Below are 24,311 nucleotides of genomic sequence, written 5' to 3' on the forward strand. Positions count from 1 at the left end.
TCTATTGGCTGCAAAGGTTAAAGGGTCCCTGGGCTCGCAGTAGTACTGCAGGGGGAGCATTGGCTGCACTGGGATCCAGGACAGTTCTAGGAGCTGGTTATCTGTCCAGCAACCAGCAACTGGCTCTCGGAGATCTGTATCTGGTGTTCCTCCTTCGCCAAGCCGCAGTTACGATCAGATTCCGGCTTTGCTATGCACTTCCTTTCTCGGGGTCTCCTTCCCAACGACTGGACCCTTGCCCACATCCCCAGTTCAGTTCACTCAGAGAAGAAGTCTGTTTGGCTTCATTAATCTTTTTCTGACCTGCTTCATGCACTGATTTTATACCAAGCTACCTCACAGGCTGCAAGCCAGGTAGAAATCTAACTCTAGTTAGGTCAAGTGTGTCTTGCCTGAAGGCTGGCTCAGTTGTCGTGGGCGGGGGAGATTTTTTTTTTTCTTTTTTCTTTATTTATTTTTTGTCTTTTGTCTTTTTAGGGCCACAAAGGCAGGCTATGGAGGTTCCCAGGCCCAGGGGTCGAACTGGAGCTGCAGCCACTGGCCTACTCTACAGCCACAGCAACGTGGGATCTGAGTCCAGTCTTCAATCTACACCACAGCTCATGGCAATGCTGGATCCTTAACCCACTGAGCGAGGCCAGGGGTCAAACCCACATCCTCATGGATACTAGTCGGGTTTGTTTACCACTGAGCCACAATGGGAACTCCCTTCTCTTTTTTTTGAAAAAAAATTTTTTATTAGAGTTGATTTACAATGTTCTGTCAATTTTTGATGCAGGGGAGACTGTTGGTAAGTTCAGAGTCAGATCTGCTTGCCACAGTTTTCTTATCAGAAGTCAGGGTGAGGCAGGCAACCGAGATGCAACAGACCCCTCCCGCCAGTGACTCTGGGATGGCCTTAGGAGTTACTGAAACTTTCATAAGGAGTTTCCGTGGAAAAAAGAAACACAGTAAAACTTAAACCATGATTTGCAGAAAACAGAAAAGGCCTTCATACCTGGTTAGCTCAGGGGACAAGGGCATCAGTTACAACAGTTAAGGGAAAATCTAAGAAAGATGCCATTTTTGGTTAGAAAAACCAAATTAACACCCAACTTTTAGCATCCTAAGTACCAACTCATTGAGAAAAGTAAAAGGTCAGAGAGATGGAGGTCAGAGTGTCAGGTTGATCGATAAAGCCAGACTGGAGAAGTGGCTCAAACCAGTGCCAAGTGGGCTTTAGGCTGGAAATAGGCAGATCTTCCCACCTCTGAATAAGCCAGCTGGAATCGCCCAGGACCACAGACCCCAACGTTAGCTTTCAGACCAGCAGGCATGAGCAGTGCATGGCTCATGTGCAGGCAGACATACGTGACAAGCGTTGCTCTTCTCGAACTTGCCAGGTAAAGTCAGGTGCTCCTGCATTTGGTGAAGAGTGAAACAAAAGGACAGATGCTCTCACCTTACGGTTAAAGTAGGAAAGCAGAAGAAAGAAGGGCTGGAGCTCCCTAAGAATTGTCAGGTCCAAGTTCTATGCATTATTTTAAAAATTCAATGAGAAAATGCATTTATTGAGCCAAAAAAACTTTTGAGCACTCACTATAGACAAGCAGACCAGGCCCCTGACCTCCTGGAGGCAGGGAAGGCAGGTTTTAATCACATCACCAGAAAGAGACATTTAGAAACTTGGAAATGCAAGGAAAATGAAAATAAAGATAACTCACCCAGCATGGAGGTGGTCAGATGGATGGAAAAGTCTTCAAGGAGCAGAGATATTTGTGCTGAGATGTGAAGGCAACGATGGGAGAGCGACCTCCAGGCAGAAGAGTGAAGCCGCCAGGGCAGGAAGGAAAAGGGCATCATGGAGACACTTTGGGTGGCGTCCTCAATGGTGGGCATGAGCTTTCACTCAGCTCCTGAAACACCCCCTTCTCCAAAACCATGCGGGAAACCCACACAAAGGAAACAGGGCGACCCAACAAGACAGGCAGGCTAGCACCCAAGAAACAAGGTTTTAAACAGTTACAAACACAGGAGCCTTGATGAGGGAAGGGAAGAACGATGCTGTACGTGTACAATGAACGTGGGACCAAAGACAGTCTCGGGAGAAAGGGTCATGACACTCCGTCTGGGTCTGAACGAAAGAGAAGAAGGCTGTCTCCCAAAGGCGAAGAAAATATTCAGCACAGAGGAGCTTACGTAAAGCGTGTGCTGATTCCCCTTTCTGAAGGTGTCTCAGCTTTCCCCATAATTCTTTTTTTTTTTTTTCACATTCTCCAATACAGTCCTTCCTTGAAACTAACAACATGAATTTTTAATGGATTTGGCCACTGAACACAGAGAAGCCAACCGGTCCACGTAATGAATAATGCCACCTCCACACTCTCAGATGTACCCTTCTAGTAAGACTCAAGGTAAATTCTAATGCGCTGAAATAATAAAACGAAAAATGTAAAACACATGCCCCTCCCCCCCAAAGCTTCTTCCCACATTCTAAAGAGGAAACACACACAGAGACAGCATTCATCTATTAACAGAAGCTCACTTTACCAATTCTTCTTCTTCATGTTTTTGAATTCCAAGCACTACATTTGGGAGGACGGCGAGTGGGTTTAGGTGGAGAAGAGATAAGAATTAAGAGAGGACAAATCACTGTGTCTGACTAAGGCAATAAACCCTGTGTGTTGAAGCGCAGGCTCAAGAAAGATTCAGGCATTAGCAGAGAACTTCTTTACAAATCTAAGTAATTTTTCCTCACGTAATAAAACTTAAACATGGAAAATGGTTTAAAAAAAAAAAAAAAGTCAGGTCTAATGACTGAGTTAGTTGGACGAGAAGTAAAACTTCCTGCATGGAAAAACAAAGACTGACTCCAAAAGTTGACTTTTTGAAACTAAGCACCAGGCGGTATTCCCCCTAATCACACTGGGCCTCTGCCTGCTCTGGCCTCAAGGGCAGGGATGGCTCCTAGACCAGGACAGGTGGGGCTGGGGAGCAATCTAAAGACAGGAATGTACCCAGGGAGAGAACCATTCCTATCACCACTTGGATCTTCTCGAATGTTCGCAGGCACCTGGAGCATTTTCCTGGGGTGTCCTGGCAAGTCCAGTGGTGGGGCCACCAGCCTCCTCCTTGCTGCCTGTGAGAAAATGCATCCTTGGGCTGAAAGGTGGAGCAGCTGTAACACCCAGTGAACAACCAGATCAGCGCCACAAGGATCCATCGCCCTTTCTGCTCACGGAGGGCAGAGTGTCACTGCAGTGGGTGAAGGACGTCCAGCCAGGGCACGGCTCTAACCTCATACCAAGGTCCTCTAACTTCTGCTCAGCAGAAGCACCTGGAAAGCTCGTCAACACCCTGATTACTGGTCCTCACCCTCAGAGTTTCCGATTCAGTGGGCCAAAGGATCTGTCTCTCTAACAAGTTCCCAGGAATGCTGCTGCTGCTGGTCTGGGGACCCCAATTGGAGAAACTGGGACCCAGGGGATCCTTGATTCTCCTGAAATTCCATACACCATCTGTGCATAGGTGCCTGTGAGTTTTTGTCCTGAATGTGCTTCCTGGCTTCCATCAGAATCTGCACATGAACTAAACCACAAACAAAAGCCAATAACTTTTTTTTTTTTTTTTCTCTTTTAGGGTCGCACCCTTGGCATCTGGAAGTTCACAGGCTAGGGATCAAATCAGAGGTACAGCTGCTGGATCACACCACAGCCACAGAAACTCAGGATCCAAGCCCCACCTGCAACCTACACCACAGCTCACAGGAACGCCACAACCTTAACCCACTGAGTGAGGCCAAGGATCTAACCTGCATCTTCATGGATCCCAGTCAGGTTCGTTTACTGCTAAGTCGCAAAGGGAACTCCCCAAAGCCAATAACTTAGAGAACATTTACTAACACAAAATCCTGGGAGAGACGCTGACCCCAAAGAGAGAAGATGAAGCGATGGTCTGGAAAGTGTGAACTCATGAGGCAGAGCAAGGTCAGTTCCCCAATAAGCGCCCAGAGTTGCTGGGTGAAAGCGGGGTAACGGCTGATAGGCACAGTTGAAATAAAGAGATTTGGAGAGGAATTCGTATTCTCACCCTACAGGAATTTATTTTTAATTATAGATAATTATGCTGAATTACAACAAGATGATTTGAACCATTACGCTAATTCAGGAGTAATAAAGCATGAATTACTGATGCAATTTTTAAAAATGTAACCTATCAATCAACACTGGATCAGCAACAGACAAAGGCTCTGATGTGACATTCGTATCGTACAGGATTATAGTTAAAAATGGCCTTCCACTTACCCCTTAAGAGCCCCCAGCGAGCGATGAGGTGGGAACACCGGGACTCTGTGAAGAGCCCCGTGAAGATACCCGTGCAGGGGTACCCCTCCAGGCTACCCCTCCCCGCGGGCTGGCTCTCAGAATCCCTGGTTTTTAGACATAGTGGAACACAATACTTTGTGTCTGGTCAGACCTTGGTTCAAATCCCAGCTTTGACCTTGGCTAGCTATATAACCTTCAGAAAGTAACTTCCATTTCTCCAAGCCTCGGTTGCCTCATCTATAAAATGGGAACAAGAGCCTAACACACAAGGCTCTTCTGATGATTGCATGATAAGGTCCATAAAATTTCTGAGGCAGTGAAAATTCAACAGCTGGTCAGGGGGATAAGGTCCTGCCCTGGACTGAGGTCACTAATAGAATCACATGTGGCTCTTATGCTGAAAAACTAGCCCCTAGCCTTCCAGGGAGCTCCTCCAGACCCAGTTTTGTTCAGCAGGACAGAGCAGTCTGTCTAGTTTTCATGTAACATTTCATGAGGGTTAAGGCTCACAGTCAAAGGATGGTTCCTGAGCTGGCAGGTCAAGTAAGATCCATCAGTCGGTGCTCGGAGAAAGTGCTGGGCTTGCTGATGAAACATCTGCCCAATGTGTATTCTCTCTCCTGAACCTAAGAGGCCATAGTCTGAAGACAACAAAGACGGGGGAGGGTGGGGGAAGGAGATGATAAACGTCTCCCACACAGTGACTGCTAATTTCTATAGCAAGACTGGCGACCTTACTCAAAGTGAAAAGACTTCACGAAGAAGAGGGGGAAAACCCAGGATTAAGCATTATCTATGAGTCAGTTTTGCTTGCATATTATTACATAATGCCCTCTTTAGAGAGGAACAAAACAGAAAAATATTGCCCAAGTTCATAGAGCCAGTCATTGGTAGAGTCCGGATTAAAACTCAGATCTTTCTTACTCCAAAAATCACAAGCTTTCAGTTAAACCATACTATCTTTACCAAAATAACTGACTTGTATTTCATGGTGCTGCTATTTTAAGTAGAAGGGGGAGAAAAGATGGTGGGTGTGGAAGGAAGAAAACCCAGAATGTACCTATAAGAACTGCAAGTAAGTCAAGAAGAAAGAACCTATCCACACACAAGCTGAACAGAAATGAATGACCACACACACAAAAGCACTGGGCACAAAAATACATGATCCATCTCAGGCTATAAGACCTTTGTATCGCCTGGGAGCCAGAGTTAACCAGACGAAATGGCAAAGGCAATGAGGTCAATGGCCTGTGGAGGGCAGCAGAGAGTTGGGGTTTGATGAGCACCTTTGGCTCCCAAACTCGGGGTAGAGGTGGAAGTCAACAAAAAGCCTTGCCTCAGAGAGACTTTATCGATAACTGAGAATCAACTGGGCTCTGTGCAAAGAGGTCACCCTCGGTCAGGGTAGACCTGGAGACGGGTCTTTGCATTTGGGTCCAGACAGGCATTTGCATTAAGGCAGGGTGGCAAGAGGGCTCTAACAAGAGATCAAGCTGCCCAGCAGTGAGTTCAAAGACCATGGATTGTGAATGGAGTTAGAGCTGGGCACACGCTGGGGCTTGAACACACTCAGCTCTGATGGACAGGCGTGGCTTAGTGCCCTGTGTTCCCTCGGGGCAAGAAAATGGAGCTGGGTGGGCACAGTCCTACTAGGTTACTTGACTGACCCTCAGAAAGCATTTGAATTTGAGACACCTGGTTTTAAAGAGATGTTATCCCAAGAGATAACTTTGACAACAGTCATCACTGCAATTTTCAATGTCAAAGACATAAGCAGGATTCAGAGCCTACACCATTTCTTTTCCCCTCCACCACGTAAGGGCAGATTTCTCATACACATCACGGAATGGGCTAAAAGCGGAGACAATCTGACCACCACCGCACCCCCCCACCGCCAAAAAAAAAAAAAGAGTAAAGACAATATCCACATTCTCATTAACATCTTAAATTTAAGGAGAGCCTACATGGATCTGATCCCATAACCAGTCTAGTGAACGCAAGGATGCATGTGGTATGATCACTCCCCGCCGTAGTGTAATTGGGGAAATGGGATCCGTACTACGTAAGTAGGTCTGCAATGCCGCCTTGGCATCTGTTAAATGCCAAGTAAGAGTGTAAACAATAAGGGCTAGAGGTATTCTAAAGTTTATTGTGGGCTGAGATGGTTTAGGTTGACTTCACAAAGAAGTAGAATATTAACTGGGTCTTGGATAAAGGTTAGGCTTCAATAGTTAGAACAATAGAAAGGAGGGTATTCCAAGAAAGGGACACTGCATGAGCTCAAGAGAGGCAGCAGGAAGATGTGGGGCCAAGGTTAGGGACGACGAGATCAGCCTGGCTACAGTCCGGAATTCACGCGGAAAGAGGAGCATGCATGCATCCCGGGACTTTAAGAATAATCCCACTCTCAGGTTTGTAAGACCACACAGGTTACCATGGCCCCTAATCTTTAATTTGGGAAAATGAGATTATCATACATCACCACTCCCTAAACTCTGATACACTCTTGAAGCCAGGAAAGTTAAGACCTGTTGATAATTCTACCTTTGTGTCTCTACCATAGTATTTGGGACTTGGACGGCTCAATGAACCCAGGACCATTTGTTCTCTGTACTTTGAGGGTTGCATTCCCAATGAATATTTACTTATCAAAGACCATATTAGGGCCTAAGGCTGAGTTTTCAGGTGTATATTCCAAAGTTATTTTTTTCCTTTTGGAATGTGCAATATATCACAAGAGCCTAGCTTTCGAAATGAAACATCATTGAGCAAATGCATCCATCTAGCTTAAGTGAGGCATTTCTTTTCTCCTTACCGCGTAAGGGCAGGTCTCATATGCGCTTAGCATCCACTGAAGGGCGAGCAAATCACACAGTGTCTCCAAACAGCTGTGTGTGGCAGACTTGAACTTTTTCTTTTTTCCTTAAGGGACATATGATTACTGGATGGTTTTAGGAGACAATTCTTTATAACTAATAACAGCAGATGTAACTCATTCTTCTTCATTAATTCACCCATCATATGCAATTTTTGTTATAAAAGCTTTGCTAGAGAAGAAATACCTGTTTGTGACTGAATAGAAGAAGGAATGAATGAGTAGATACCAACAGAAGGACTGCTGATGATACTTTCAAAATGTTTCTCCAAGTGTAGGCAGTGGACCCCATAGTGAAGTCAGCCAGATTGCTGATCTAAAATGCGGGGCTCTCCAAGGTAAGGCTTGGAAGTGTGCACCTTAAGTTCCTGGGTGATTCTCATAGCTCTGAAGGCTAGCATCTTTGCCTCAGAGGAAGGTGCAAGCAGAACTTGGGTGGACGTGGAAGCTGAGCTGTGCAGTATCTGAACAGATCCTGATGGTAGTGGGGAGAAGCCAGGAGAGAGAACCTCAGTTAGGCAGAAGCACTCTGATGTCTGCTCTGAGGGGGTGGTTTGCAGAACTATACTTCAATTTAAAAAAGAAGATAAATTTGAAAAAACTAAAAAAAAAAAAAAAAAAGAAAGAAAGAAAGAAAAGAAAACAGTATTGGGTCTGGGACACTGAGCCCTGCCTCCTAGGAACGAGACACGTAAGATGTCACATACCAGCACAGACAATGACGGCTCCCAGGACACTGCTGCTGCCTTAGGTTTGCCGCTGCTCTTAGCATCTTTCCAAAAAGGGGCCATCCCAACCTGGTGGTAAGGAAGAAGCTCCCCAGAGCAGGACAGAATCCCACGGGGCATGTCAGAGCAGACAAAGACTGGGTCCTATGGGAGGAGTAAGTGGCTATTATAAGTTGTTTGGGCTTCTATCTGTAGGTGACAGGGACCTCAAGACATTTGCTTTTTAAGATGAGAGCTGATATATCCAAAAGTGCACTTGAGAAGATGCAGCTGAGAAACATGTACAGGTGGGAGGGGGCAGAAAACACAGGCAGGGAATCCAGTAAGAAGATCGCTGCTCAAGTTTACCCATTAGAGTCCGTCTCCGTTTCCTGGAGAGTTTTCACATTTCTGGCCAGTGCTGATTATTTCCGACTGACTCTCGAAAGTGTAGACGTTCTGTCTTATCACTCTGTGTGTTTCCCACTATGTATGGTGCTGAAATGAACCAAGCCATGCCCATCTCCTGGTAATGACAATACACTTGATGTCTACTTCAATGCAAATCACAGTTATCAGCCTTTTATTTTTTAATTCACCATATTATTTTTTTTAATTCACCCTACAAATACGTACCAGATTCATATTTTGTTCTGGAATGATGAGAGACGTTATCTGCCCCCATGGGCAGTGCCGTTCACTGCTTCCAATGGACACGGAGGTGGGAGTGTGTGAGGGTGCTGCAGGTGCAAATAACACCAGCAAAGGTCCAGGGACCCCGAAGAGAACTATCTCCTCCAGGGAGGTAAGAACTGCCCCACAAGAGATGGGGTAGTGGCAGTGGAGGAAAAGCATGACCTTGAATGTCCAAAGGAGTTTGACATGTAACCTCCAGACACTAGGAAGCCATTGAAGGCTTTGAAGCAGGTGAGTTCATGGACCAGATCTGGGTTTTAGAACATAAACTTTCTAAGCAAGCACAGCATGAACTGGCAAAGGTAGATTCCTGGGATGGGCACGTTCACTGGAACGTGGCTGCCACTGTCCAGGTGAAAGACGGTAGGGGCCCAAGTGAAGGCGCCAATCTGAAGAGGCCAAAAGACCACGAGGAGATCAATCTATAAGCCTAAGGAGGAGCTGAAAAACATCCCTGCCCTGATGACCACGTGGTCCAAAGAATGCCGCTGATTAAACATGCCTCAGGGAGGAAGAGTGTGTACGAGGCAGGCTGACACCTTGGGTTCTAATTCGTTCCTCACTGCAGTTAGAGCATCACGGTTTGCACTGAACTCACAGACCTGGCCACAGCCCTCCGCTGCTCTGAGCTCTCGCGTGGACCACCTTCCTCAGCCTCATCAAGTTCCAACTCATTACCGCCTAGGCCTACATTCATCAGCTGCCTGCTTGATGGAAGTGGTGGCAGTAGGTGTCCTTTCAGGAAAGGGTGGCTACATGGTGAATTAAGAGGCAGCGCCTACCTTTTTTTAAATCAATGTTTTGAATTAATTAATACCTAATAATTCAATTTTTTGAATTAATTAGTGCAAGAAACATTTCCTGAGCGCCTCTGTGTAACCAGTACATTATCAAAGTAGCGAAAAGAACAGACAAAAATCCCCACCCTCGTGTAGGAGACACTCTGGTGAGAGAGGCAGATAATACCCAGCAAGAAAGTAATAGGGAGGCAGTGACAGTGTTAAGGGGGAAAGGTCGGGAAGAGAAGAGCAGGGGAGGGAAAAGGAAACCTTTACCTGAGGGAGAGGCCAATGCGAAGGTACTTGTTGGGTAAAATCCTGAAGGACGTGAGGGTGCCAGCCAAGGGACAGCAGGGGAAGAGCATCCCAGGCAGAGCACACAGCAAGTGCAAAGGCCCTGGGGTGGGAGCCTGACTGCCTCCTACACATCCTACCTTACTGAGGCTCACAAGCTCAGAGTCACTGATTTATTCATCTCTCCCATAAGCCAGACCATGTGCCAGGCACTTGAGATACCAGATGAATAAGTTTCACTGCCAGTAAATCCACACATAGAGACGAATGACAGGCTGATGCTGCTTAAAAACTCAAACTGACTCTTCTAACTCACGAGGTCAATGTTAGTTCAAAGGGACAATTTGGCTTTTTTCATTGGCTGTTTTCAGAGAGGGGCAATGTATCACTTTAAACATAAAATGTCACCCTTATCTATTTTATGTGTAGAGATGACACATTTACTATTTTATTTGAAAAAACGATTCTTCTGTTCAAAAGAGAAACGTGGTCTAACAGTTTCATAACCACTGGACTAAACCTGGAACTTCCCTGCCAGCCTGGACAACAACCCAGGGCTGACATGTCACCTATCACTAGGACTGAGCCACCACACAATTTCCATGCAATTCCACGACCCAACGCCAGCTCTGGACAACTCAGTTTAGACCTAATATGAGCATCCACAGGATTCAAACACAGCTGCTTAATTCAATTTTTAAAAATTTAATCACCCCCATTTTTTTTTTCCTCCAAGACACCAGCCAAGTGTTTGGACTGATTTTTTTCCAGAGAATTTACTGGTTCACATCACACAGACAGGAACTCTCTGTCCAAAGAACTTGCAGTTTCAAAGCGACGTGATGATGCAATGAGACATTTTGACCAAATTCCGTTCTGGATTTGATGATTCCACCCAAACGGAGAGGAGTGGCTGCTTCTGGTTTGAACCAGTTCTCCAGGCAGCAGAGCCTCTTACAAACATTACTGGACTGGGGATGTGGCTGCTGGATCTTCACCTCTGCCCTGCCACTAACTAGCTGGGCTAACTCTTACCAGTTTCCTCATCTGTTAGTGACCTATTTGAACCAGTTGATGTCAGAGGCTCTACTCGGCTTTTGAAATTCAGCAATCCCAAGCAACATCTCTTAAAGAACTGTTCTCCAACTTTGCCATCCTGGGTAAACATGATTGGGTCACGCTGAAATTTCCTGTTCTTGGTAATTACCATTAATTAGCAGAAATCTATGGCATAAAAAAATTAATCACAGTGCAAGAAGGATGATCATAGCTAGCCAGATGGTGACGAGATGAACTAAGAGGAGAAACTTCTTTTTCATTTCCAGAGCCCTGCTTCAGGAGTTTGCTGGCTTCTTGAACTTGGGTGGGTACCAGGAAGCCATTCGGGCTTGGCCTGGCTTTGAAAGACTCTGGGGCTGCTCTGAAGTTTCACCTGGAGCCTGGTCAGAAATAGGCTGTTGATGGTAGAGAGATCTACCTCTTTCTGTGTCTGAGGACAAAGGGCCTTCTGACAAGCAGGTAGAAGGAAGGCTCCTCAATCCAGACAGAGCAAGTCAGGGCCAAGTGTCTGTCCTGTTTGCTGTCAAGCTAAGAAGGGTATGGGGGGTGGGGGGGAGGAGGAAAAAAAAGCAAAACTTGCTGAAAGCCTCCTGCTGTTTGTGCCTCATCCTGGAAGGAAGGAAGAGAGTTTTACTAAGCTCGTCCCTTTGTGTCTGCATATCTGGGGGTGGGGGGAGGTAGCTTTTCAACCCAGAAACTTTGGGTTAGAATGTACCTTGTAAGCAGATCTGGGTTTCAGAATTCCTGGTGGAGTCTGGTCTCCGTCCTTCCTGTATTTATCTTTAAATCCTCATTGCCCTCCCTTCTCTTGTTATTTGATACCGATTCAGGTCAATGGCTCATGATTGAATTATTTTAAAACTTCACAGTAATTTCAGAGGAAAAAGAGAGCCCTTGAGATTCCCTAAAGTTTGCTTGTATGCAGAATGGCACATTCCATCTGCCAACCAGTGGAAATTTGTGATTTTGGTTTACCAACTGGATTCATTCATTCCATCCCCTTACCCCAGGGTGCTGGCCCCCTCGGGCACAGGAGAGGGCCCTGGCATCACCACCAGAGACCCAACCCATGCCTACATTTTCACCCAGGGTTTGGCCCCGGTGAAACTGTAGGAAAAGGCCTAATATGGCACGTGAGTGTTTAACCAAACTCAACGAATGATTAACTACAATGTGAGGAGAAAAACAATAACAGGAACCAACAATGGTACGAACACAGATGAATCATATGTCAGCCCTTGCTGATTGACGTCAGACTGGCTGCAAACGGTGTTTGACACGTTAGGGACAAGGTGACCTCCAGGCTCATACACTCCTGCTTCTTTACACTATTTTCCTTTTCCAGGTCCCATCTCTAAAGGTGTCCAGATGCAGAGCGGAGGGGCTCTTAGCAAGTCAGGGGACCAAATTTCAGAACTGCTGCCCTAAAGAGATTTAGATTATCTGAATTTATTCTAAAGAAAAAAAAAAACTTTAACAATTTCAGATTTCAAAACAAAAATTTATATTTATACGCTCTCTGATTTCCTTCATAAAGCATTGTTTACTTTTTCTTCTCTGCTTCTGTCACTATCACCCTTCCCTGTTTTTTCTTTTTCTTTTTTCCCATGGCCCTTATACTACCTGACGTATCACTGATTTGTCTGTCCTCCGTCCCCTACCCACCAGCATGGAAACCTTTTAAGAACAGGGATTATTATTATTATTAGCCTTTTTAGGGCCACACCAGCGGCACATGTATGTTCCCAGGTTAGGGGTCCAATCGGAGCTGTAGCTGCCGGCCTACCCCACAGCCACAGCCACAGCCACGCAGGAACTGAGCCGTGTCTGCGACCTACACCCACAGCTCATGGCAACACCAGATCCTTAACCCACCGAGCGAGGCCAGGGATCAAACCCACGTCCTCAGGGTTCCTAGTCGGATTCGTTTCCACTGCACCACGACGGGAACTCCCAGAACAGGGATTTTTTTATGTTCACTGTTCCCCAACATACAGATCACCACATAGGTCTCAGGGGTATCAGTGAATGAATAACTCTAATCAAATACCTATCTCAGGGTCTTCAGTAAATGTTTGTTATGGGAATTTGTAACTAGAGGGATAATTAAGTCTAAAAAGAAGGAAGCAAGCAAATTAACTGACCACCTGTGAGAGGATTTCAGTCATCATCATAATACTTATCATCACGTAAAGTACCTGTCCATGATTTCAGACGACATCGCCGGATGCTGACCAGCCCATGAACGGTGCGCTCTCGGTCCCCCTCCACGTGGTGTCTGAGGGTCTGGTAGGCTGACTCGGGTTTTGCTCATGACGGTGGACTACAGCAGGGTTCTAAGAAGGCAGGCAGAAGTCCTCAGGGCCTCTTGTGTTCAAGGACTCTCGAGGCCTTGGCTTGGGATCAGCACACCATCCTTGTTGCTCTTTTGGTGGTCCGAGCAAGCCCCAAGGCCGGCCTTATTCCAGGGCTTAGAAAGTCAATTTAATTCCCCGATGGGAGGAGCTACAAAATCACACTGCAGAGGAGGCAGAAACAGAGAGGGGTGCAGGGTTAGAGGCAGTTTTGCAATCAGCCAGGACGGTACCTACATTCACTTGATGGATTCTTCTCCACGCCTTAAAAATGAAGCCTATGTACCAAGTGCATGGAGTTAAAAGAACAAACGAAAAAGTATGTGTTAACTTTCATTACAACCATACAAATATACATACAAAAGGTCAGAGGACAAGGTTAAATAGGGATGACAGAATTTGCGTCTTTCACTATTTTTTTTTTTAAATCCTGACAGCCGTAGGGGAGAAGGCAAACCTCCTATCATATCTGCAGGCAGCGTGAGCCACGCTTCTTTCCCTCAATAGGATTTGGCTAAAGGACCCAGTGAATGAACAAAAGAATTATGGAGAGAAGAAGCAAATGACCTATTTTTTTTTTTCCTTTTTAGACAAAACGATTCAACCCCCAAATTCCATGCCAGACAATTCAGCTGACAGAAGGAATTTAACACGACATAGTGTGCTTGCTATTTCTAGGGAAACGGAGCTAGCTCTAAAGAGCACAAAGCAGAACGCCTTTGCCTGTTCAAGCATTTTGCACAGGAGTGAAACCTTTCATTGTGTGACTAAATCAATGGCGAACATCTCCCGGGTGGGAATTTCCTTTTGTCCGCAGCAGGTGTACTCTGCGGGCGCCTGGTCTGCGTTCGCTTCAGTGGCTGAGCTCTCAAGCGAGTGACCGAATTCAAGGTAATGCTGAATATTGGCCCGAGGTCACTGTGTCGATACTGATTTCCCGGCCTTCGCCTCTTTCCGAGGCCCGTCACTGACCGGCGCGTCGCACTCCGCCGCGTGGGCTGACGCGAGCCCCCGCTGGGGGCTGTGATGCTGTGGTTGAGACACCAGCTGCTGCGGGGCACGGTTTCTCCAGGACTGTGTTCAGCAGGACTCGCCTGTGGCCTGACTGGCCGGCCCAGCGCCGCGTGTCATGGGAAGTGGGTTGCGGGTTCCCACTGGGGATGAAGCCCCACTGGGGAGCCCAAAGGCACAGTTCTCGTGGGACAAGCAAAGGAAACTCTTGAACGGTGGAAGTTCAGAGCTGGAAGGGGACTCAGCCTCCAAGCAAAGTCAGGGCCGGGCAGCCCGCCCTCTGTCTGTGTCCTGGCCTTAAATGAGTGGCGGTGAGGTTGCTCCAAACCGCCTCCCCACTGTGGTCTCCAGCTGGCAGCCAAGAGCTGGGGGCGCTACACCCCTGAGAGAAATGCCTCCAAGGGGAGACTCACCCTGTGCAGAGAGGGACGTGCACCCCCCGCCACCTGCCTCCCGCTGACTTCCAAACTGCCGGTCCCCGGGAAGAGGTGGGAAAGCCGCCAGTCCTCTATCCAGCCCCACCTCCTAGTCTACCCTTCCCAGACTCTGTTTCGTCCTCTAGCCTGAGCTAGAACCTCTGTGTCCCCAAACCCACTCCCTTTCCCATGCAGAGCAAAACGGACACTCAGAGCCTCCTGCAAAGTGACCATCACTTATTTTAACCCCAAAGCGCGGATGCTCTTCGAGGGATCGACAAGGTCAGGAGGACTTAATCTTAAGGAACTGAAACTTTTCAAGGTTAGACTTGGTATCTGAGCCCGGAGCAGGGGCACAGATGGCGCTCAGGAAGCTCTGGCGGGCAGCGTGAAGGTGAAGCAAGCCAGGGGGCAGGAGTCAAGCTCTCCAACAGGCTCCTTGGCAGCAAGGCCAACATGATGGTCCTGGGCCAGTTCAAAGATGTTCAAGGGGGGCAGGTGCCACTGTGGTTCAGGGGGTTACAAGCCCTACTGGTACCCATGAGGATGTGGGTTCCATCCCTGGCCTTCATTAGTGGGTTAAGGATCCCATGTTGCTGTGGCTGTGGTGTAGGCCGGCAGCTGCAGCTCCAACTTGACCCCTAGCCTGGGAACCTCCATGTGCCACTGGTGCAGCCCTAAAATGCAAAAAAAACAACCAACCAAACAAAGAGGTTAGAGAGGACAGAGTTTGGGTGGTCCCCTTTCAAGTCTTGGTCGGACTCTTCACCCTCTGGTGTAAGAACCAGGTCATCATTCTGGGGGAAATTCTGGAGATAATTTCTTCTTTGTTAGTTTTTCAAAAGAAGTTAGAAATCTGGGTTTTATGTACAATCTTCTGATTTTTTTCTATGTCGGGAATTAACTCCAGTGGCGGGATCCTTGTGGGGGTGGAGCAGGAGGAGCTGTCATCTGTGGGCTGAATCCCGCCCTCAGGATGCCCTCGTAGGACCTTGTCCCATTTGGAGAAGGGTGGGCAAGGTGGGACCGAGCAGGCACTCCTCAGATCATAAAGTGGAAGAGGCTTATTCGAATTGAGAAACTAAGGAATTTTCATTTTATGTTTCTTAAGGGAGACTTGATGTTTAAAGGCTGGGTCACCCTTAGTGAAGGGTCCCCATTTGTGACCACCCATGGAGGACGCTGTGAGCCACAAGTGGAGGGGTCAAGCCACATGAGGCCAAGGGCCACAGATGGGGGGGGGGGTCACCTCCCTGCCCAGGCTGTCCTGTCTGTGCCCACCCTCTGACCGTGTCCTGGGTGGAGAGCAGGAAACAGCTTTTCAGAGATGGCCAGCAATGCAAAAGTGTGGCATCTCTGTGCTGAAACACCCTTAGCGGACATCTGTTCAACCCTGTCGTTTTACACAAATATAAATAGAGCCCAGAGCAGGAGGGTCACCTTGCTCAGCCCTCACACAGCTGGTTTACGGCTGAACCAAGACTACAGCTCAGGGCCCTGCTCCTGGTACAGCGCCTGCCTTGAAAATCTTCCCTCTCCCTCACCGCCATTCTCCCTCCAGAAAGAGTTGTCATAATGAGTGTCTGAGAAATGGAAAAATCCAAGACAGCTTCCTTTCGGTCACTTTGTAAGACTTATCAATACATATCACAAATTTCATAAGCCAGGAAAAACCACCTTTCTCAAATCATGTACCCCTATTCAGGGCTCAGAAAACAGAGACACCAAATCCTTCTGGGCTTTGCTTAATGCTGACCAAGAGCGTGGTAAGTGCATCTTCATTATCATCTCTGTTTTACAGTGAGAGGGACTGAGGCTTCAAGAAGCTAAGACGTCTGCCTAATGGCTTGCCAGCAGTAAGGGACAGAGCTGGGATTTGACCCAGAGCCCTCACGTAAGAAACATGGTCCCTGTAGCTGAGATTCACCCCTCGCTCAACTCCCAAGAGATGTTAGCTTTCAAAGGTCCAGTTCCCAGAAAACCTTCCACCATCCTGGCATCTAGGGAGCTGCTCTGGTCTCTTATGCAAAACACCACCCTGTGATCTAAAAATGTGATCTTCTTTCCTGATGCCAACTGAAATACAATGGTCTTCTACTCAGCAGTTCATGGTTCACCATGAACTGGAAGAGAATCCTAGAAGGTTTGTTTCAAATGCGAAAAGTGTTTGCTCAAAGGAAAATCCTTTTACTAATTCTCCAGGGGGTGGGTGAGGGGGGAGAGTTCCAGAGGAAGGCTTTCTATAACTTTAACCAAACTGTCATGGATGGTGTACCCTATATTGGCAGAATGCCTTGATCCCAGAAGAATACACATAAACAGAGGAGTTAACTAGATTCATCATTTTGACACGTGAAAGGATGACAAGGAACCTTCAACCCACTGACAATCAACAGAGGGCAGAGTCATTGCGTATGGCTCAACCAGACTATGAGATACCCCATTAGCAAGCTGGCTGGCCTCTTAGACGCAAGTCATTCTTTTATATACTCGGTAGGATTCAACACAGTTTCCTTGTCTCTGACATGCAACCAAAATTTTAATAGCAACTAAATACTTTACTAAGCAATTGAATGCAATAATGCATTCCAGCTCCAGAAAACCTTTTCAGACCTCTTTTTATCTCCACATTTCACTGATGGAAAATGGATTGTAAATCACATTTATAGACTGGACACATGCCATGCAATAGATTTTTTTTTTTCTTTGTAAAACTCAAGCATTCCAAACTATCGGAGGAGTTAAGCGATTTTGATCATTTTGAAACTAGCTGTCAGATTTAATCTGTGCTACAAAGACAGAGGGCAAATGTATTCTGAAGCTTGTTATATAATTTACAGATTATTTTTGCAATTTATATTCCATCAAATAGGGTATATTAGGCTCTCAGAAAGCACGTAATGATCAATTAATTTCAGCAGAGCAATCCTGGTGGCACTTATGGGACAGACATGATTAGACCCTTTTCAAGCTGAGTCCCAAGGTCAAGTCATCAAATATGACTGATTATATTTTCTAATGGTTTCTCCATGCCCATTAAAGAGCACTCAACTATTCAGACTCGCCTCTGATGGTGACATTCAAAATTTGCTCGGATGGCTCCTGACAAGCAAAAATGTATTCTCTAATCTTTAACCACATAAACAATAGCTAACCACTTGTAATTGAGTTTAAATTGATTTCAGGTGGCTTCAGAGAAAAGCAATTTCTACAACAGATTAACCTCTTAATTAAAGTATATTAAGAATACTGTCAGGTGTAGAAATTCTGCTACAGCAGAAAATTATACCTCATTGACATTCACTTATGAAAGAATTGCTGTTCTATTCCCAGGTAACAGGTTACTTATTTGTGGTTGTTGCTTCCCTGAGTCAACTTCGGCCTGGCTCACTCTGTCGAATAGCTGTCTACAAGCCTAGTGACCAAACAGGTCTCTGCCAGGTGTTCTTTAATGCATTTAAGTGGACACCATTCCTGTCTTCCAAGTTCTTCCTGCTCAGAAGTGGTCCTCAGATCAGCATGCTTTGGGGGACTGTTAGAAGTGTAGAGTCTTGGGCCCCTGGACTCCACCCAGGACCTACTGACTTGGAGGCACCATTCTACTAAGATTCCTCTGGGCATTCATTTGTGCTACTGAAGTTTGAGTACACTCAGCCCTTCACATCTGCGAGTTTTGCATCACGAAGCCACCCAACTGCAGATCAAAATAGTTGAGAAAAAAAATTCCAGAAAGTTCCAAAAAGCAAAACCAATGTGCCATGCTCCAGCAACTATTTACAGAGTGTTTACACTGTATTAGGTATTCTAGATAACAAACATATGATTTAAAGTATATGGGGGGGAGTTCCCGTCGTGGCGCAGTGGTTAACGAATCCGTCTAGGAACCATGAGGTTGCGGGTTCGATCCCTGCCCTTGCTCAGTGGGTTAACGATCCTGCGTTGCCGTGAGCTGTGGTGTAGGTTGCAGACACGGCTCGGATCCCGCGTTGCTGTGGTTCTGGTGTAGGCCGGTGGCTACAGCTCTGATTCGACCCCTAGCCTGGGAACCTCCATATGCCGCGGGAGCGGCCCAAAGAAATAGCAAAAAAAAAAAAAAAGACCAAAAAAATAAATAAATAAATAAAGTATATGGGGGAATGTGCATGTGTTTCTTGTAAATATAAGGGACTTGAGCAACAGAGAATATAGCATCGGCTGTACTTTTTTTTGCCTTTTTTTTTAAGGGCCGCATGTGTGGCATATGGAAGTTCGCAGGCTAGGGGTCTTATCAGAGCTGTAGTTGCTGGCCTATGCCACAGCCAAAGCCATGCAAGATCCGAGCCATGTCTGCGACCTACACCCCAGCTCACAGCAATGCTGGATCCTTAACCCACTAAGTGAGGCCAGGGATGGAACCCACAACCTCATGGATCCTCGTTGGGTTTCTTACTGCTGAGCCACAATGGGAACTCCCCAGCTTCACTTTTAAGTGAAGTCTAATCTATATAAACCTTGAACCACTACATTGTACCCCTGAAACTAATACAATATTGTAGTGCAACCATAGTTTTTTTTTTCTTAGGACCAGAAAACACAGAAAAAGAAAAATTAAGGGGCTTGTGAATGGTGGATTTGGTGTCCCCGGGGTCCAGGCATGAATCCCTTGTGGATACTGAGGAATGACTAGTGAGTATTAGGAGAGAGTATTATGTTTGGATTCCCATCAACTCAGGCTGTATCTGTGCAGCAGAAACACTCGGTCAGTTTGATGAAAACATCAGTGGAACTGGCTGTTGAGCACGAAGCAGACCAAACAACCTCGTCCGCACTTGTTACTGTTCCTCTCCCTCCTTCAAGAACTTTCTCGTTTCCCATATTGCCTCTCCTGGCTGTGAGCAGCCCAGGTGAGTTCAGCCCCACTCACCGGGTTCGGGCCCAGGACTCAGGACACGAGGAGGTCCAGGCGCAGGCTGGTTCTGGAAACAAGCTTTATCCTTGAGCTGCCTCCTTGGGCCTGGGATAACCTGGAAGTTTGCACCCTTGGCCCTGAACCTTTGACTCACACCCCTGCATTAGTTCCAGCCTCTGCCGTCCTCAGCCTGACCTTTCAGACTGCTCTCTGAACTGGCCTTTTTGATCTTGCCCACTGGTCTCAGGATACCTGCTTCCTGCTCTTCTCTGTCTCATCTCAGGCTGTGGTGCTGATTTCTAACCTACCCTTTAGGTGGCACCTCCAGCCCACCTCAGCGTGGCTTGTGGTTGTTCAAAGGAAGTCACACAAAAGTGCAGCTGTGCTCAGTACCCAGGTGCTGTTGAGAAAAATTGGTTTAGGACAGTGACTCTCAGGCTTGACAGCACATCAGAATCCCCTGAAGAAACTGCAATTTTCCAATGCCAAGGGTCCCATCCCAGGTGAATTTAAAGCAGAATCTCAGGTTCTGAGCACAAACAGCTATAAAAACTAAGAGGTGATTTAAGATGCAGCCAGAGTTAGGAAGCCCTAGTTCACAGACAGTCCCCTGTTCCGGCCCCGCCCACCCTCACTCCACCCTCTCTGCTTGAGTAACAGTTTACTTCTCCTTATATTCTACTTAGCACCAGAGCATTTAGAAAATAGTGAATGAACAGGGGGAGCTTCTGTGTGTCTTAATGGGGGAGGGGAGAGAACCAATCACACTGCAAAGACTGTGCAAAAAACTGCATCCAGGATGGAGAGGAAACCGGCCCCTAACTTCCCCCAGTTTAAGGTGCATGACTCGTTCAGAAGAATCATGGAAGGTGAGAAAATGTAACCCAGACATCATAACCATTCTCAAGCCTGAAAGAAGCTGACAGAGCACCAGGGAAGAGATTTAACATGATACAAGCAGATGTTTCTCTACTCGCAAATTCTCCAGAAGAGAAAAAATGCCCCCACACCGCAGACATCCATAAATGGCAGTTCTAACCTGTCCTGAGCATCCCTAAGTTCTCGGAGGTAAAACGGAGGAGGGTGCCACACACTGGGAAAGGGTCTGTCCACGCCCTGGGTGGGTCTAAACCTGCACTGAAACCAGGTCCCAACACCTGCTGCAGAGCCGGGGGGAGGAAGGCAGGGCACCCCTGCCAGGCTGCCTTGGCTCACCTTTTCTTTCATGGGTCAAGGATTCATAACAACTGCCACCATGTGCTCAGTCCTCTCAGCCCACCAGATGCACGGCACCTGGACCCAGAGAGACATGCAAACTCTCCAGGGAGGCCCCGCCCAAACCCACTGGGGCAGAAACTTTAGAGTGGGGCCCACAAGCTGGGCTTTGAGACACCCTCCTGGTGACTCTGACACACGCTCAAGTTTGAGAAACACAACTTTATTATCTCAGAGCTTTCTTAGGTGTCTCCTCTTGCGTCTTTTTGATCTGGACTGATAAGGGGAGTAGAGGGGACATTCTGGGTCTCCATTTAGGTATTGACCGAGGTGCTGCTATTGGTGAATTTACTGGCAATTTTTTTTGAATGAAAGAATTCGCCACTTTTGGTTTCCCAAATCCTTCTACCTGTATTATCTCACCTGATCACTGTGACAGTCCCATAAGGAACGCAAGCATGACACTATTAACAGGGACCCTGAGACCAGTCCAGGTGATGGTCCAGTTAAGAGCAGAGCAAAGGTTGGAATTTAGCCCTCTTCCCACTAAGACACATTTTCCCGAGCTTAATTCATCTCTCCAATGGCGTTTTCCACACTCCTTCGCAACACACCATTAACATTTTCTACAAGGCTCGGATGTGTAATCAGCATTCACCCACAACACGTACTGGCTGAAACTAGACAGACAGCCAAGGATGTGGTTTACCTTGTCCTACAGGCACAGGCCAAAGATTTAGCAGAAGATAAAAGGAGGGAGGCTTGGGCCATGCAGAAGGGGTCACCTGCAGCCACAGTGAGAGGTTCCTGGATTTGAAGAGGGCTCTGGTGATCGACAGAGTTGATTAAGGGGTCAATAACTCCTGCTGTGGTTGAGACATCAAACGACTTTCACCTCGAACCTCTTGTTAGTTTACATCTACCTCTCATTTCGTAGGATGATAGTGAATGAATGTGGGCATTCGAGAGCTGGTGGGATGCCCCTATGGGGCCCTCCACTCCCTGAAGGCCAGTGCTCTGGGGCTGGAGGCCTGAGCTGAGTCTCTCCCAGTGTCTGGGGGGGCGGGTTGTGTGGACCACTTATGGAGATTCCCCGATTCTGAACTCATTTCTTGGCCTTGCCATGCAAGTCCTGTGTCTAGATGCTCAGACTAAATTTTGAAACCAGGCAGGTACCTGTCATCTCAGCCTCTTTGACTGAGACCTTGACCTCTGGATATCCACTTCACTACTCTCTGCCTGTGTGCACTGCCCTGTGGGAACCCCTGAATTCTAACCCCATCCAGCCTGCAGGGAGGCCAGGCCAGGGCCCTGCCTTCTGGTTCAGCTGGCTAACTCGGACTCCGACAGCAGCTCTGCCTTTGAGACGCACATAAACCCCATCTCTTGTATCTCTCCCTGGCCCACTGGCACCACATGCTCTCAAGATGACCCACCCCAAGCCTGCCTTCCATTGCAAAGACTTTGTGTGTCTTTTTAGGGCCACACCCAAGGCATATGGAAGTTTCCAGACTAGGGGTTGAATTGGAACTGCAGCTGCTGGCCTATGCCACAGCCACAGCAATATCAGATCTGAGCCGCATCTGCGACCTATACCACAGCTCATGGCAACGCTGGATCCTTAACCTTCTGAGCAAGACCAGGGATCAAACATGCATCCTCCTGGATGCTAGTTGGGTTCATTACCACTGAGTCATGCTGGGAACTCCCGAGTGCAAAGTCTGGTCACTTGTGACCCAAGTTTCCCGTGACCATGTACCAATGCTCCAACTCAGCAGAGGTCAGGTCTGTACTGGTCAAGTCACCTGGGATTCAAATCTAGAGCATGGCTGGGGTTTAACAAATGATGGGAAAGATACAAACATATGAAGAAGGGAAGGGACAGATGGATTGCACTTGGATAAAGTGGAGAACAAGCATAACCGGAACAGCCTCTGCTTTCAAATATGAAGCTGAAAGCAATGAGCCATCCTTGCCCCACATCAGCTGACTGTGAATCCACAGGGATTTCCATGCCTTCTCGCAAGTGGTCTAAATCCCCAGTTCTTGTGAGGTGACCCTGCACTTTGATGAGCAAATGACAGTGATGAAGACAACACTGAGAGGATGAAATAAAAAGAAAGAGAAGGAAATGAGCAATAGGAGATTGCTTTTAATAAACACCTACTCTGTGCCAGGCACTGTGTTAGATGCTGAACATGCAGCAGCACCTACATCCTTGCCAAAATCCCCTAGAATCCTAACATTACCCCCAATTGATGGGCGACGAAATCAGGGGAAGCCAGAATGTGCTTCCAAACTTGTGCCTGAGCTCACCACCTTGTGAGGCTCCTTTTCTCATGGACACTGGAGTCTCTACTCTTGGGCTTAGTTCACTCCTTCATTTGGTCTCAAGAAGCAGTGGCTTGGTTGGCTGACCCCTGTCACCACCATATGTGATGTTTTGACCAACAATCCTCTCACTGCTTATATTATAGCATCAATATAATCCCTTGAAACGTTGAAAAATGAAGTTGACCAACTAGGCCAAGGAATTTCAGCTCATGCATCTGGGAAGAAGCCCGGACTTGGATCTCGCTTGTTCCCTGCCTTGACTGTGTCACCTTAAAAACCATCGGCCATCTCTGAGTCTGCTCTGTCCCATTCTATGCCTCCATGGTGCTGTTCAAAAATAAAAAGAGCTACTGATGTAGGAGGGTCCTATACACTGGAAGGCATCACCAAAAATAGAAATTATTATGATGTCCAAAAAGTAGTTCAACTCTTTTTTTTTTTTTTTTTTTCTCCCCCTGATGAATTTACTAACTACCTAAGAGACAGGAAGGGAGACAAGATCTTTTTGTGGCTGGGTTCATTCCAACAACAATACTTTCCACAGGCATCCATTAGGGTCTAACATGAGCCAGGCACTTTTACAGATATTTTCTCCTCTTGGAGACAAGACATTTACGACCAAGTGACTTCTGCATCTTCTCGCGTTTTTGGCGGGTAGGATACCTGCTGGACCGCATCCACGGAGTTGGTCCTAGATAGTTTGGTTAATTAGCAGTCAGACATCGTGGTCTGACTCTACAAGCTCTCAACTGCCCTCATCTCGCCTTGGCTTCTTGCCACGTGCACATCTGTGTGGCCCATGGGGCAAGGTCAAGTGGCTTTTTCATGGAGGCCATTTTGGCACATGGATTCCCTATAAGACAGTGGGGATGAATCAGAGCAGCTCCCTCGCCCTGTAACAAACAGCTCCCGATGCACACACTGTGGAGCGTGAGTCAGGCTGAGGGCAGACCTAGGGGCCGTCTCCTTCCTGGCTTTCCACTTTTTTCTGTCTAGCTTCTCTTCCTGTGTTTGTTTTGTCTTTAGGTTTTCTTTTCTTTTCTTTTTTTCGATTTTACAACTAGTTTTTGATACTTTCCTCTAAGTGCCTTGGCTTAGAAAGACACAGCACATGCTTTTTTGGAGAAATGCATTCCACATAAATATACTATACTACTACTATATTTTTATATAGTAAAAATTGTATTATTACTACATTAATGTTATTACTCTATCAATGTTTATATTATATACAATATTTATGTATATAAGTATATATTAAGTTTATACTATATTACATATTAGAATAAATTAGTATAAATAAACCATATCATATATAGTATAAATAAACCATATTACACATAGTATAAACCCATGATGACTATAGCATTTCTCAATTT

The 24,311-nt window shown here is 46.7% G+C and overlaps 1 long non-coding RNA gene across 1 annotated transcript in view; it reads right to left on the reverse strand.

Annotated features, from left to right (window-relative positions):
• LOC102159588 overlaps positions 1 to 22,144 on the reverse strand; it is a 225,532-nt gene extending 203,388 nt beyond the window's left edge. Inside the window, exons 1-2 of the long non-coding RNA XR_002336533.1 lie at positions 20,599 to 22,144; positions 12,913 to 13,232 (exon numbers count right to left, since the gene is read on the reverse strand). This is a non-coding gene — a long non-coding RNA (uncharacterized LOC102159588). The remainder of the gene's footprint in view (positions 1 to 12,912; positions 13,233 to 20,598) is intronic.

This window comes from Sus scrofa, chromosome 11, assembly GCF_000003025.6.
Source record: "Sus scrofa isolate TJ Tabasco breed Duroc chromosome 11, Sscrofa11.1, whole genome shotgun sequence".
In the NCBI taxonomy this organism is placed as follows: Eukaryota; Metazoa; Chordata; class Mammalia; order Artiodactyla; family Suidae; genus Sus; species Sus scrofa.